This window comes from Mirounga leonina, unplaced genomic scaffold (assembly GCF_011800145.1).
Source record: "Mirounga leonina isolate KUSES-001 unplaced genomic scaffold, KU_Mleo_1.0 Mir_91, whole genome shotgun sequence".
In the NCBI taxonomy this organism is placed as follows: Eukaryota; Metazoa; Chordata; class Mammalia; order Carnivora; family Phocidae; genus Mirounga; species Mirounga leonina.
Genome location: NW_023270839.1, coordinates 4,668,313 through 4,682,101, shown reverse-complemented (window position 1 = coordinate 4,682,101; position 13,789 = coordinate 4,668,313). Strand labels below are relative to the sequence as shown.

The 13,789-nt window shown below is 34.3% G+C and overlaps 1 long non-coding RNA gene across 1 annotated transcript in view; it reads left to right on the top strand.

Moving 5' to 3' along the window:
• LOC118003273 overlaps positions 1 to 13,264 on the top strand; it is a 62,691-nt gene extending 49,427 nt beyond the window's left edge. The window contains exons 2-3 of the long non-coding RNA XR_004677299.1: positions 12,386 to 12,417; positions 13,232 to 13,264. This is a non-coding gene — a long non-coding RNA (uncharacterized LOC118003273). The remainder of the gene's footprint in view (positions 1 to 12,385; positions 12,418 to 13,231) is intronic.
• The last annotated feature ends 525 nt before the right edge of the window (positions 13,265 to 13,789 follow it).

Below are 13,789 nucleotides of genomic sequence, written 5' to 3'. Positions count from 1 at the left end.
GTTAGTAAAAATTTAATAGAAAATAACTTCAACTATAAAACAAAGCAGCACAATCTATCAAGGATGTTGTATGCTGAATTTAAAACATCAGAGACCATTAGTTAACTTGCTTTTGCCAGGTTAACTCATTTTTCACGTGTATCAGAAAAAGCTTGTTTGTCATCTCTATGCATATATTTGAAACTTTTCATTGAATCATTGCAATATAATTTAATGCTACACTGGTACCAAAAAGGTTCAGACCTCTGCATGCCAAGAATTGTAAACTGTGAAAGGGAGAAAGCTATTATAGCATGTGTGCATGTCTTTGCACTCAATTTAATGCCAGGCGAGGATCAGGCATATCTGTGAGTGCAGGATCAAATCATAGGGTAATATTTTGTTGTGGACTGGTGAATAATGATATAACAAACTCTGTGTATAATACAGTGTGATGATTAATCTTATGTGTCAACTTGACTGGGCCATAGGGTGCCTGGATATTTGGTCAACCATTATCCTGAGTGTTTCTGTGAGGGTGTTTTTGAATGTGATTACATTTATATGGGCAGACTGAGGAAAGCAGATCACCCTCTGTAATGTGAGTGGATATCATTCATTTAGTTGAAAGCCTGACTGAAACAGGTTCTTCCTGGGTCTCTAGCCTGCCTGCCATCACACTGGAACTATACTATTTGCTCTCCTGGGTCTTTAGCTTCCCAGCTTACCCTGTAGATACCGGAACTTGTCAGTCTCCATAATCACTGAGCCAATTCCTTGTAATCTCTTTCTCTCACATGTCTATAAGTCATCCTGTTGATTACATTTTTTGGAGAACTCTGACTAATACACATAGTGTTAAAATAGTTTTAGCACTTATTTTAAATTTTGGATTCTTCTGTGATTGTTTATGATAGTGTTATTATAAGCTTTGTATTCTTTCATAACTTTTTTATTTTTTCAAATAAAATATAATTACTCTTAAAACTAAAACTACATCAAAAACTAATGATGTAATAATGTATGATGATTAACAGAACATAATAAAAAAAACAAAAAAACTAAAATTATTGGTAAAAAATGAAAAAAAAGGAAAGAAATAAGATGAAATAACATGTACTATATTAAACATTATGCCATTATATAAAACATTATTCCAGAAATTCTTCTACAAAATCACTAGAAATTTAAAGAAAAAACAAGACAAGAGAGTTAAAATTATTTTTGTTGGGGATCATTTTTATGGCAATAAAAATTACTCAAATCCTCAGTGTGTTTATGCAGTGAAATTTTGAAAGGAGTTCTACAGCCTCTGCCAAGTTGCAACATTATTTGAAACAAAACAAAGTAAGCATAAAACAAAGCTTTGAAATTCTTTCAGAATAAGTGAAACAGCTTAATGTTATCAAAAATGTATGTAAACACAGTTTGAATCTGATGCTGAAAATGAACTTATTAAATGACATTCTATTATATTGCAACAATTGTATTAGATTAGCAGGCAGCTAGGAAAATACAATTAGTGCATTGTCTGAAAATAAAGCTAAAAGACTACAGGAATGTGCATACAAGTTACTTGACTAATTAGTTCATAAGCTGACATACATGAAAATCTTTACAATTCACTTGGACAAGAGAAAAAATATTTCACAGCTCCCCATTTGCTTGTTTTTATACTGTGTGTGACTATTAAGGACATAAATCACTTGCCATAGAAAGAAGACATTTTTTTGAAACTTTGAGGGAAAATTTAACAAAAATTAGCATGTTATCCAAATTAAAAAAAATGACACAACTGAATATTTCATTATGAAGCTTTAAATTTGTCTTTCAAAATTAACGTGACTAATTATATGCCATACTTTAAAACTAATCCATTTGTAAATATCATCTCACTTAATATCTTATGGGGTAGGTCTGATTAGTATGTCTAATTTTCATCTCAAGAAAAAGGTTTAAAGAGGTCAAGGTCAGGGGCACCTGGGTGACAGTCCTTAAGTGCCCGCCTTTGGCTCAGGTCATGATCCCAGGGTCCTGGGATCGAGCCCCACATCAGGCTCCCTGCCTGCTTCTCCCTCCCCATTCTCCCTGCTTGTGTTCCCTCTCTTGCTGTGTCTCTCTCTGTCAAATAAATAAATAAAATCTTAAAAAAAAAAAAAGGTCAAGGTCAAATAGTAATTACATGGGGGAGGCAGAACTCTAATCTCAGGTCTTTCAGACTTCAAAAATTATACTCTTAACCACTATTATAACTTGTAATAATTCAACTTTGATATAATTTCCTATGAATCCTCTTTCATGTTTGTGGATCAGTTATGATCAAATGGGTCATGAGTTTGCAAGGCATACCATTCAAAACTATTGCTTTTAGAAACTATTTTTCTGTGTGAATCAGGATTTTCTTATAAATACAAACCAAAATAAAATTTCAAAATATATTTAAATACTTTCATCTACATTATGATTTGATTTGAAAAAATCACATATTTTATATAAAACAAACATTTATAGTTATGTCGAATTCTGTATTATCTAATTTTCATGACAAAAACAGGTATACAACCAAAAATCATTTCAAGTTCAGGTCTTCAGATTGAATCTTATATTCTTATCAATAAACCATGTTGTTTACAGATAACATTATCTCAATACATCGAAAATATTTAAATAACCAAAATTTTAAAAAGAAACCAAAGAAAATTAGTAGTGTTTTCAAGAAAAAGTGAACTCCTGTCCACCAATAAAAATATATGAATTATTCATTAGTCAGTGATTTACTAAGTTATCAAAAGTAAAGATCTTTCTTTTTGGTTTTTATTTATTTTAATTGTCATATATATATACACTGTATTTCAGTTTTGCTGAAATCATAGATAAAACTTAAAAAAATTTCAAATAGAATATTTTTATGAAATTATCTTTACATCTATTATGATGCATGTGTCATTTTTCTGTAGGACTAAATCAATCTCTGTTTCAAAAATCGCTTTTTTTTCTGAAATCTGTTCTTTCACAATAATAGTATCTGGAATTTTATACTTTTGAAAGAAATTATTTTCTTGTTTTTCAATCAGACAGCATAGGACATTTTATAAATTCATAAAACCTGTTTTTTTTTTAAATCAGTGACAGGTTATCAAAATAAAGCAATTCTTAACTAGTAGTATGTATCAAATTCAAACAGCAAAATAAGTGCAACAATTACTTTTTTATCTTCTTAATACTGCATGGCCAATTTCACATTCAACTATGTTAGAATTATCTGTGACCAAAATATGCAGAGCATCAATTTGCAGTGCCTTGTAAATATAGCCCTACATGTTGTGGGATTAATATTTTTCATGCACCGCAAATCAGAACAAACATATTTTCTTCAGCCATGTCAGACCTTGACACTGTCATATTCACATGCCCTTCACAACCAAGACCAAGAAATTCAGTTTGCAAAAAGACTGATTTGATAATGACAGAAGCTGACAAGCACCAGCTTTAGATATCATTTTAGAAAAGATTCCAAATTTATGATCTCTGTGAGAAACATGTCTTGAAATACACAAATCAGTGAATCCAAAATTACATTTTTTGGGTGATACAATGGTAATGTATGCAGCTTCTTTGCAATAATAAAGAAGATGAATACAGTTTCCTCTTTCCTTGCCTTAATAGTTAACAATTTAGGTGTTCGGTAGTATTTACTATAGCTTAAGTATTTATTAATAATAAGAGGTTTAGTAAAGAAATCTGCTTTGAGGAAGGAAAGGGGGGGGATCAGCGGATATCTTGGGGCCAGATAGACTTAATGGCTGGATGACTTTTGACAAGTTTGTTAAACCTGAGTGGTAGTTTTTTCCATCTCAATTGGGTATATTAAGAACTACCTCACATATTTTTGTGAGTATTAAATTTTAAATCTATGTAAAATTGCTGGTACAGTCTGGCTGGCAGTAGGTACTCAAAAAACTTTCCTGCTCTCATTTTATCAGTGTTTTCTCTTAAAAAAAGATCTAGAAATGTGCCTGTCCAGTATGGTAACCATGAGCCACATGATGCAAATTGAACACTTAAAATGTACCTATTCTGAATTGAGATGTAGTACACACCAGATTTTGAAGACTATTAAAAAAAAAAGAGCAAAATACCTCATTTTAGTTATTTATATTTATTACATGTTGAAATTAATATATTTTAGATATATTAGTATGCATAAAATATATTATTAAGTTTTACCTGTTTCTTTTTTTAATGTATACAGAAGTTTTAAACTGCATATGTACTTGGGCCTCACATTCTGTATTGAACAGCACTGATCTAGCAATGAGAAGATAAGAAATTCAAGGTTCTAATAGAATTCCTAATTGGTATAAGAGAAGGAAGGTTTTTCTCTGTTTTAATACCTTAGGGTCCTTGTAGAAAGGAATCATATTGTATTAAAATCTTGTAAAAAGCAAATTATACCAGATAGCAAACATTTTTGATTAGTGTCCTTAGAGTTACAAGGTGAAAGGAGTTTTTCCTGATTTGTCTACTATAATTTTAAAAATTGGAATAAAGTAAACAAAATTATGTTGTAATCCCTCTTTTCTCTGCCTTGCACATAATGACTGCATCGGCAACACTCAAGCACATATTCCTTACAGCTAATGGAGCCAAGTGTCTTCCTGAACTACCTAAGATTTATTGAGGTCTCATCCAGCCAAATTCCTTAACCTAGAGAAGCCTTAGCCAATTTCTCAGAAGGTAGAGAGAGTGACAAGAGGAACTGTTAATAAGTAGTCTGACCAACTTCACACTATAATAAGTATACTTTCTAAAAGGCAAGTCTGATCGTGTCTTTTCCCTTAAAATTTTCCTTTGAAATCTTTAGTAGGTTTTAAGAGAAAGTTAGAAGGCTCCTTTCTTGAACAGAATTTTCCATTGTTACATTTAAAGCTGTTTTCTCTCCCTGTCTCTGTAAATATGTAGAGCACTGTGGGGATAAGGGTTCCTCTCTACTGCATGTTTGCTATAGGGTATGCATTCTAGCCACACCTGGCCTAGGCACACCTCTCCTGGATAATGAGAGCTCAGGAAAAATATTTGTTTTGTTTTTTCTCTGCTTCTAAGTTTTTCTCAAAAAAACACTCTTGTTCTTTGCATCTGTCTCTCTAGAGTTAATATTATAGTGGATAAGCAGATAATAAATAAGATAGGTATTTTAAGTATATAGAATATTAGATAGTGTCAACTGCTAAGGAAAAACAAATATTGAAGGAGAATGGGGATAGATGCATTACAGAGGTTTGGATTTTGGATGGAATGGCCACAGAAGACCTCATAGAGAAAGTGACATTTGAGAAAAGATATGAAGGAAGTGCTATTACTCTGTGGCCTCATCCTGTGCCCTTGTAATTAAGAATACCTCTTACGAGAAGCTTCAACCTTTTCTCCATAGTCTCAGTATGAGCAAATACAGGAAAATGCTAAACAGGGCAGAAGACTTGTGGATGAGGCCTGCCAGAGGTCCGGGAAAGTGCACATGACCCCTTTGAGACAAAGGGAACACTTTTACTTCTCCATGTATTTTATCTTCAAGCATGATTGTGGTCTTTGGCTCAGGATTTTTCAAAACATGGCTCTACTCTAGGTTCAGTAGATGGCTATGAGATTAGTAAGTAATAACCAATAGCAAGAAAAAAAAGTAGAAGAAAAATATTTGTTGTGGTAAGGATAGGAATTATTTCAAACACATGTACACACACTCAGCTATGTGTTTGCTGGGCAATGATATACAATGCATTTCTTTTTTCTTATTTAAAAAAATTTTTTTTAAAGATTTTATTTATTTGACAGAGAGAGACACAGCAAAAGAAGGACACAAGCAAGGGGAGAGGAAGAGGGAGAAGCAGGCTCCCCGCTGAGCAGGGAGACCAATGTGGGGCTCGATCCCAGGACCCCGGGATCATGACCTGAGCCGAAGGCAGATGCTTAACCACTGAGCCACCCAGGTGCCCATACAATGTATTTCTTACTATGGATCATGGATAAAAGAATCTGAAAAATACTGTGCTAAGTACAAGAGAACTTCTGAAATGGTGTCTCCTAAAGAGGGGGTTAAGACAATGAACAAGGTGGGGTGCCTGGGTGGCTCAGTTAGTTAAGCGTCTCCTTCAGCTCAGGTCATGATCCCAGGGTCCTGAGATCAAGTCCCGCGTCCTGGGATCAAGCCCCACATTGATGGGGCTCCCTGCTCAGCGGGGAGCCTGCTTCTCCCTCTCTCTCTGCCCCTCCCCCCTGCTTGGGCACGTGCTCTCTCCCTCTCTCTCAAAAAAAAAAAAAAAAAAAGACAATGAATGAGGCCAGTAGGAAGGTGTAATGGGCTCTGGGAAAAATGAAAACAGGGTTAAATGAAGATAATCCGGCACCCACTTACCCCTACTTATTCAATTAGAGATTAAAAACTACATTTAATGGCTTGTGTTTCTTGTCCTTTTTATTTAATGTCCCTCATGTGTGCATATGTGCACACGTACCATTGTGTATATTTTTGTGTATGTTTGTGGTTTATTATAGTGGCCACTGAGAAAGACTCTGAGGAGAAAGATAAAGGTCTATATAATTTTCATAGGAAGTTAGGAAGGTTGGGGAGACTGTGCTACGGTGTAGCTGACATGAACAGAATCCTGAAAGTTGGAATGGTGGTGGAAACTACCAAATGGAGATGGCTGAGTCTGTGGGAGCTTCTGCAAAGATGTAAGGAAATGAAGAACACAGGGAGCTAGTAGAGACCATGGGAAGGTTTGAGGGCTGAACTATAGAGAGGCTCAAATAGGTCCCCAAACCTACACTGGCATTTTCTAAGATTCAATCTTGGCCCTGTGTTCTCTCTACACTTCCTGCCTCATTAAGTGTATCTCTTCTGATTCTTCAGTTATTATTTAAATGCAAATAATTCTTAAATCTATATCCATTGGCATGGTTTCTCCTGAATTCCAGTCTAGTATCTACAAATGCTTGCTGAGCAGTTTTTTGAAAATGTCTTTAACTATGTTTTCTGGCTCCTGGCCTGAGAGCTTAAACTGCATTCAGGGCTATCCATATATATCTGAAGAGCTGGCTGGTCAAGTCCCTTGAGAGTATCTGTGAATGAGAAAATAAAGCATCTTTTGGTCTTTCCTAAAAACATAAATAATGGAAAGTCACATTCCACCAGGTTGGTTAAAAAAATAAGATAAAGACCTCTACAGACCAGGTGGTGAGCCACACTAACACACATCAAGAAGGGTTGCCTGTAGTAGAAGGCGCCATCCATTACACGTAGCACAGGAGAGGAAGGGGAAGGGAAACTTGAGAAGATTTCCTGATAGAAGAAAGGAAGGCTAGTTTCTTTAAATCAGTGGAGTGTGTGGGCATGTGTGTTTTCTCAAAAGCAATACCAAACTATTTTTATGTATTTCCTGTGACCCTATTTTACTTATAAATTGATGTCTTTTGAAGAAACATGAACTACTTTTAGATTAATGCAGTTTCAAAGATGTTGAAATTTCCCTCATTTATTAGCTTTTGTCTTTCCCATTGAATCTACTGATGCCCTTCAATTGAGGAAGTTACATTTATAGTCTTATTATCATTTCCCGTTGAGTAGAGCTTGGAATTACATCAAACTGTCATACGTAGAATCTGGAGCTCCAACTGTAATTTTCTTTTGTAGCCAAGACCTGAAATCCAGTGATCCATGTGTATGACCTAGGTGCCAATCTAAGTAGGTTTTCCCTCAGTATTATTGGAGATCTAATCCTGAATTACAAGGAAGGTTCAGCAAGGCCATCAGGGAGCCCTTGAGCCAAAATCACCTGTCAGGGAGTCCCACATTTTCCAGTGACAGACTTGCTTCAGTATCCCTTTGAGGCTCAGTGGTTGATTGGGAGCAGCCCTTGGGAGACGTACCTTTAGCACAAACACACAGTTAGATTTCAGCACAGCATCAGGAGTGCTTGGTCAATTAGGCTTTCTATAGTTGGTCTTTGAGGTACATTCTCATGGCCTCTAGTCACTACTGCTTTTCTCTGCTCAATCCAGTCTTATGCAATATTTTTCTCAGGTACATCTGATGAGAATGGAGCCTAAAACAAAATCCTGTTCCACTAAGAATGTCATTCCAGATTGTTATGTATAATATATTTTTAGTGCAACCATTCAAACCATTAGCAAATTATAATGGAATTGAATAATTTTTTTCTCTTGTTCATGAATATATCATTCAAGGTTATATCTAATTGATAATTTGCTTAAATTGGAATATGTGTCTAGAAATCACGTGGTACATAAATGGGCTAAATCTGTCAACAAAAAAATAAAATGAGACATGCATGATTTGTGTTTAGTGAACCCATGTTAATTCCTAATGATCATTTGTTTCCATTTGTTCATAAACCATATTTTAATAATAATTTCTGCAACTTTCTGTGGAATTAATTTCAGACTCTCCAGTATAGAATTCTTTGATTTTTTTCCATTTTTTAATTTTTTTGACTTATTTTTTTATTCAAGTATAATTAACACACAGTGTTATATTAGTTTCAGGTGTACAATATAACAATTTAACAATTCTATACATTACTCAGTGCTTATCATGGTAAGTGTACTCTTAATCCCCTTCACTGTTTCACCCATCCTGCCACCCACCTCCCCAAAGCAACCACCAGTTCAGTATATTTAGGAGTCTGTTTTTTTGTTTGTTTTGTTTTTTAGATTCCACGTATGAGTGAAATCATATATTTGTCTTTCTCTGACTTATTTCATTTAGCATTATACCCTCTAGATATATCCATGTTGCAGATGGCCAAGATTTCATTCTTTTTTATGGCTGAGTCCTTAATTTTTAATTTAAAAAGAAATTATAATATTTTTTCCTTCTCTAGTATTTTGGTTATCTCTTTCTGATTATTCACAATGCCTCAAGAAATAGTCCAGTGGTACAGACATTTTATTTGAAAGTTCCTATCTTAACCTGGGATATAATTTGTCTGGGACAAAAGATGTAAAGCATTTAGGGAAATAATTGCTTTCTTACAGTCTTAACATTTCTTGGGTTTCAATTTCCTCTCACCAACATTATTTTTGCTATCCTTGACAGAGAAGATGGAAATAAAATAAAAGTTGAGTGGTATAGCTTTTTCTTTGTCATATGTTATAAAAATGTTACTACTCTAAAGCAACATGTTCATTTTCTCTGAACAAAACTTCAAAACCTTACTTTGTGTGTCTTTAGAATTTTTGTCAAGCCTCACTGCATTCTTGTTATTGGCCTTTTAAAAATCAATTTTATACTTCTTAGCCACTTACATATTTGTTGTTGGTTACCCCCCTTTCTTCTCTCTTTTGTACATGTTCTTTTTTATAGATGAGTTCAGCTACCTTTTGTCCTTTTCACAATCCAGTGATTAGTGTGGCCATGAGATGTGAATTATGATCATCAATTCTGTGTTCCTGGGTTCTTATGGAAAATTAGGAGACAGAGAGAGAAAGAAAGAGAAAGAGAGAGAGAGAGAGATCTTTGTCATTAAAATCTGTTATGTCAGTCTATTTCTGCATATCTCTCTTCATCCTAATTTTTCTTCATTTAAAAAATCATATTCTTTATGGAAATAACCTCAGATTTCTTTGGCCATCTTAAAAACAAAGTTTTTGTGTTTTTTTCACATTTTATGTAACTTTTTCCAATAATGCAGATTTTGATTATAGTTCTAAAATTGGACTGGATTTTGTTCATTATCCAATGAAATGGAATTATGAAATTCCAAATGGCATAAAGACAATATTTTTATGATAGTAATTAAATGGAAAACCACATAGAATTCCATATTGCTCAGGAAGATCTGGATTTAATAAAATGGAGGCACACTGAAGAGGATTTAGATATATCACTTATTATTTCCCTTATACAGGTAAGAAGTCAAGGCTCAGAAAATTTAGAGACTAATTTGTCCATGAGAGTAGGGCGACCTTTAAACTCTTTAGGAATTTGTTTCCTGAAAGTCAGCAGTCAGCCTTGGGAACATTTCTTAATTCTAAGCCGTTTGTACATTTGTTCCTTTTTGGTTTTCTATAGTTCCCAAGGTTTTTTTTTTTTTTTTAAGACTTTTATTTATTTGACAGAGAGAGACACAGCAAGAGAGGGAACATAAGCAGGGGGAGTGGGAGAGGGAGAAGCAGGCTTCCCGCCAAGCAGAGAGCCTGATGTGGGGCTCCATCCCAGGACCCTGGGACCATGACCTGAGCTGAAGGCAGACGCTTAATAACTGAGCCACCCAGGTGCCCCCCAAAAGTTTTTTTTTTTACTACATATGTTTCTACTAGGGTTCTTCCCATTGGAAGGTAGAGAGTTCTAGAGTCAGGACTGTGGTTGAATGGATGGCACTTATGTAAGTTATATAAACTTTCTAAATATTTTTCTGGACTGGAGGATCAAATGTGTTGGTAAGAATATTAATATGTATAAAGCACTTTAAACACACATAAGCTGTTTTTATTGGATTATACAGGGAATGTAGGCTCTATCTGAACCATGTTGCTAGCATACAAAAATGTTGAAGAAGATTTTTAAACTAAAAAGTGGAAAAACCAGTGTATTCACAAGTCCTGAAATTTCCATTGTCTCAGGTAGCCAAGAATCAAGTATGAGAATTTAAAGAATAAAAAGGGGGGAATGATTGAATAATTGACCTGCTGATTAGAGTAACTGATAGATATGGAAAATGATTAACCCTGTATTTAAAAACTTGTAAAAGGTAGTTTATCATTTTTTTTTTCTTTCTCTTTCTTTTTTCATCCTACCTTGATCTTTATAAACAATGGTAGGTTGCTTAGTGTAGAGAAAAGGCCAACAAATGCCCACTGGGGATCATAGAGAAAGGATAAAAGGTATTTTATTTATATTACAACCTAAATCATGTAAGAATTTGAAACAGCAGAGATGAATACAGTGGATATGAAATGGCTGTACCTTTCATTCATTAATTTTATTTTTAACAGAATTGTAGTCATTCAGTTATGTTCCACTGTCAAATAGCATTTTAGCATACCATTCTTTGATCCAGAAGTTAAAGTAATGTATTGCATGTAAATTGTGGAACTAAGTCAAAATTATTATTTAACACCTACTGAACACACTTAATATAATATGTAGTGCTATTTACAGGATCATAAAAATGACTTACCTACAGTTCAACAAAATTTCATATGAGACAACACACCTTTCTGCATTATGGATAGACAAAAAAGTAAAACCCCAAACACATTAAATCTGCTTAGATTTTCTTTAAAGCTCATTAATGTAGTCTTAAACTAGTGTTGTATAAGAGTTAAAATTCAACATTAAAGAAAGTGCTCTGTTACAAGTTTTATCCTTGTGAAGTTCATTAAATCTCCTTAATGCATCTGTTATAAGTCCTCTACATCAGGCAGAAATTAGTATAAGGAGTTTTAAATCATGTTCATCCTCTTAAAATGGTTTAAAATATGCTTATGTACAGTTACTAAGCACAATCAAGTATTTTTATTATAATAAGTAATTTGAAAAATTCCCATTGTAAATCATGTAAAAACATTCTTGCTGAAAACAGAACTTACCATGAGCTTGAAAATGTATGCTTTTCAAATTCTTAGTCCTATATTCTGATGTAGGTTTTTAATGAGGTCTATTTCAATAGATCAGAATTACCTTAGCCCTGTCCAAGGTTACGCAGTTTAACAGAGTACAGCATTTTGTACTCAGCAAATTTTACAAGGTGGAATGAAAACATGTTTGTAGATTAATGATGTAGTATTCTTTATGATTAAATTTCCAAATAAAGAGTTGCAGCATCAAGTAGTGGAAATAACACTGGGGCTGGATTTAGAAGAACTGAATCAGAGCTCATTAAGTGGGTTGAGTAAACTTGGGAAGTCAGTTGTTCTCTGTGAGGCTGTTTTTCTCCTCAGTCTAAAGGGAGGATAAAATCCAACTCATAGCATTACTGAGAGGCGACTTTGTGAAATCCCACAGTTCAGTGTCACTTTTCTACTAGTCGATAAATATTTTTTTTATTTTTATAAGAAACGGAAATTTCATACTCTAGTAATATATATTCAGTGCCTTAATTATCACATGACTTTAATGTTTAGCTAGACATATTAAGAGGTCTAATTTACTCATTAAATGACCATATGAATTTAGTTTTGGAAGGACTACTGCATTTATTTGGCAGAATGATCCTGATTTTATTGTTTGACTTGGTGAGAAAAAGGGTGCATGGCCACTTTATATATATACAGTTAGGTTCAGTACATAAAACTATACAGTTTATAGAACCTCTAAAATTTAGATGTTTATCATTTCAGCTAAGAAAAAAAAAATGTTAACCTGGATTTTTTTTTTTTTTCTTTCTAGCAAATCGAAGGCAGTTCAGCAACTCTATTACTGTAAGTATCTGCCTTTGGGGTTGCTTGGGGAATTGGTAGAAATCATATGGAAAAACCTAGCTTGGAAGTGACCTCTAGGTTTCATTTCCCAAGTTGCTGGAGGAGGAAGGTATTTAAAAAGCAGTGTATTTAAGCTCCAGGAGATTAGGGTGTGGGTACGAGCCAAGATGTTGGTTGCTGCTTGATGAGGTGACTTATTTGTGGAGTGGGACTGACAACTGTGTTGGAAGCTAGGTGATCTCAGCTGGAGGCACTGTGCTGTAATGGTAGACATGTGTGGCAAGATTAATGGGAAACCAGGCTTAACAGAGTGTTGAAGTGTTAAAGAGGGAACTTAAAGACCTTGTCCATCTGGATTGACCTTCAGGTTGAAACTAGGTAGAGCCAAGTGCCTACATGCTATTTGCCTTGAAGTGCTCCTCGGTCACATGGAAATAGATTTTTTGTTTGTTTCTGATGTGAATCAGCTTTTCAACATGAAATGTTAACACAAACATCTAGCCTCGGGTTTAAAATGTATTCATCACAAAAAGTCTTGAAAATATTTCATGCTTCAAATAATTTTCCCTAGCCTCTGAGATATCTTGCACTAAAAGTGTCTTTTTGTTGAAATATTTTCTAAAATATTAGTTTCCACTTTTACTTTTCTGCTCCCAGGACAACTGCTCCTCTGAACCACAACTGCTCCTTTATTTTATTTTTTTTCTGGTTCTGAAATAACCCATCCTACAGCCATAAACAACTTGCCTTGATGGCTAGCCAAGACTCTGTCCTGCCACAAACCTCCTCCTCCTTTTTCATTTCTTACCCCAAGGAGCAATAAACATGAATCCTGACCCACCAGTGGAGCTGAGAAGAGAACACTGAGAAGAAATACACTGCAGCTAAACAGGTAGAAATAAAAACAATGCCTCACTTTGATAATATTAGAAGTGCTGGGAAGACAGTCTCTGAGAGAAAGGATAAATAATCTACATAATGAAGAATTAGTTAGCAGTGTTATGTAAATATTGTAGCAGCATCAATGAGGAGGTAAGCAGAAGTATTTTAAAACACTATATTATACAATACACTGTGCACTGTTTCCTGGTGATAAGGTTTTTAAAGCATCTTTATAAGCTTTTCTTCTCTGTTGTGACAGGATTATTTTTGCACCTTTGGAAAGCAACTGAAAAAGGAAGCTTGGAAAAAATCCTGCCTAACAAAGCAGCCATACTCAAATAGCTTAAATTATGAGAAAGAACTGATTTATGATACAAGAATAGATAAGATATAAGAGTAAAACATAAAAAATGATATCCTCGTTTTTTTCAATGCTGTGTATTCTTGTTGTGTAGTGAAATGCTAAAATGGCAAAGGATTAAATTGTTTT